We start from the raw sequence: 3,439 nt of genomic DNA on the forward strand, positions 1-3,439 counted from the left end.
CCGAACTAGATTCTGCAGCAGTGTGAATAAGCACCCCCCCGAGTCATTTCTATCATCAGCATTCAACCGATGTTCTCATAGTGGCATTGAACAGGAGACTCCACTTATGGATTCAACCTACCAATAAAACCAAGTGGGGCTGTGAAGATCAGGGAGCTGCCAACAACTCCTAACCTAATCTGGCAGCTCCCATCTGTTGGACTACAATGCCTATCACTCCCTGTAAGCACAGGAGTGAATAACAGGCCTATCTGGAGGATGCCATGCTAAGGGAAGTGAATTGGGGATGCAGTTTAGGTTCCCCCCTGATGTGAAGTCAAAAAGGTTGCCTCTGTTGTGAGATTTTTCTCTCTCTTCTTCAGCGCTGGGTCTGCCCTGCAAATCTTGTAACAAATGGTAAAAGTGACAGGATTTGATTAATGTCTGCCTTCTTTGGAAAGAGATAGCAGTGTTGACCTTCAGCAAAACCTCGAATTCACGTGCTCACCCGTCTCCTCACCCAGCTTGTTAGGCTCTTCTAATTGAATTTAGAATAAACTCACTCATGGTTTGCACAAGAAACAACGGCAAAAATCTTCAGGGAAAACTTTGTCATCCCTTTTGCTGGCTTAAATTGGGTCCTGGGAGTATTTGAGAGGCAAAATAAAATCAGCCCCACAACAAGCGAAGCTTTTCAAGCAGAGAATAAAAGCCGGACGGTGCCCTTTGCCTGGCGGTTTTTCCAGCAGATCAAATTACAGGAATAATAGCCAGGGCTTAAAGCTGTGAGTGGCATTCAGGGCTCCTACCTCTGAGTGGCCAAAGCACTCGGGCTTTGTTCGGCTCCCTTGATGGGGAATCTGTAAAGAAAATCACCGTTTCCATTTTATAGACAGGAAAGCAGAGGACAATAGAAGGGCAGATTTTAGTCTCTCGGAACAGCCTCAGCCTTGATGAGAGCAGCTCTTGTCTGTTCCTCAAACTAAGGTAAGGAAAAGCAAGCCAGTCAGCATTTTCAATCTAAAACTCCAAAGGGAGGAAATGCAATTTAGCTATTAGATTAAATTTTGTGGCTGTTCATTCCAGGAAGACCCCCAAGTCTCTCGTTCACAGCTGCTTCCTGAAAGCTATTCTTTCAGAGCAATTGTGGAAAAATCTCAGGGAACTCAATGCACCAAATGTATTTACAGATCTATTAACGGGGACACATAGAAAGAGAGATAGAAAGGGAGAGAGAAGCAATTGAGGTCTAAGAGAGCTATAAACTGATTTTATAGAATGTTGAAAACCATTTCGGGAAATATATTGATACTCACAGCATGCCAGGTTAATATGGGGATGGCGTCCTGCCAGAAAATTCAGATTGGGATGCCAGGAAAACATTCCAGAACAAGACAATCATAAACCTCCTCTAGAAAGTTGCCAAGAAAGCTACATGGATGGAATTGAGCAGAAAAGAAGCAACAGTGAGCCTCCACTGGCAAAATCTTGCCCAGAAAACTTCAAGGACCCATCCAGGGTCTCACCAGGAATCAACACTAACTCAAAGGCATAAAAAAACCAGGAACACCACGGTGTGAGATGGCAATTAGTCCAGATTAAGAGGGAAAAAAATCAGGGAGCAAAGTCAGGCAGTGCCCATAGAAAGAACAACTAGCATTAGGTTTTTCTGATGGGGATGTAGTGGGAAATCAGTGGAAGACTTTGGCAAAATTTGTGGCTGGTGGAGGCAAAGGCAATCCTGGGTTACTATCCATGGTCCTGAAAAGCAAAATGGAGTGGGGGCGGGGAGAAAGAATTTGCATTTTCTGGCCCCACTTGTTACTGTATAGGTTTATATATATATATATATATATATATATATATATATATATATATATATATATATATATATATATATATATATATATATATATATATATATATATATATATATATATATATATATATATATATATATATATATATATATATATATATATATATATATATATATATATATATATATATATATATATATATATATATATATATATATATATATATATATATATATATATATATATATATATATATATATATATATACACATACACACACACACACACACACACACACACACACACACACATATATATTTTTTATTTTTTATTTTTATTTTAATTCCATTTATATCCCGCCCTTCTCCGAAGACTCAGGGCGGCTTACAAGCTTAGCAGTAGCCTTCATTCTATGTATATGCCTGCTTGTTAGGGCTTTCACACACACACACACACCCAAGCGGCATTATTACAAAGTCAGCTTATTGCCCCCAACAATCTGGGTCCTCATTTTACCTACCTCGGAAGGATGGAAGGCTGAGTCAACCTGGAGCCTGGTGGGACGCGAACCTGCACTAATTGCAGGCAGCTGGTGTTACTTAAGGAGGCATTAGCCCACTGCTCCACCAAGGCTATATATACACTTTTATTTGCTTGGCTGGGTAGCAATAAAGAACTTACTTTTCCTCTGCAAGGCCGATTGTTAAAAAAGAAAAGGGGGAAATAAACCCAGATGCTTTCAAAAGAACTGCTTTCAAAAGAGCTCCTGGCAAGGTTGCATTGGAATTCATAAACATTTGGCACAAAGAGCTGAAATTTTCCAAAGGCAGGGGGAGCAGGATTGAATAATTGGGGATGGAGGTTTAGAATCCCCATTCCCAGCCTGAGTTAGAGCTGTGGAATTACATGCTTTGGAGCCAGGCACCCTAACTAGTGGGGTGCTTGCAATGCCCTCCTCCCTCCTCAAGCTCAGATTGCCCCATGGAGGGCTGCAAGACCACTGCCTCCATGCCAGGGAGTGAGTCAGTGCTGCCCACAGATTCCTGTTTTGTTCTCCGTGCTGCTAAATCTGGTGGCAGAGTCATCAGCCGTGAATCATGCAGATTAATTTAGCACTGTGGGGAATTCTGGAGCTCTGGATCTGCCTCAGAGCTGAGCAGTGCTGGGAGGAGAGCCTCCCCATGTCACAGATCCTGCGACAAGCCCCCAAGAAAAGCTTTGGGGAGCTAGGAGGAGGAGTGCAATCCCCAGCCTCTGAGGTGGCTGGCTCATTTCAAGGACGTAGGAGGGAGGAATGCGCCCTCCACATTCAACCACCCCAAGAATGACCAAGGGTGATTCTGCCAAGGGGGGGCTGGCAGCGTTTTCTGACTCTGACCCAGGGGGGCACCAGAAAGGGAGAGGATCCCCAGGAGCGAGAGGCAGGGGCCGTACGGAGACCCACTTCATCCCTTTGCCCTGAATAAACTCTGGCTAGCCATCTCTGCTGCAGCGGCCTTCCAGCTCCGTCTCTTCCTAGTCAACACAGGGATGGGGTGAACCATCTCATCAGTGGCGATTCTATAAATCGCTTTTTAAAGAGTTTTTGTGGGGGCCGGACAGAAACCCAGCTGGGACCAAGGCCATCTCTGGAACGGTGT

This window comes from Vipera berus (assembly GCF_964194415.1).
Source record: "Vipera berus genome assembly, chromosome: 10".
NCBI lineage: Eukaryota > Metazoa > Chordata > Lepidosauria > Squamata > Viperidae > Vipera > Vipera berus.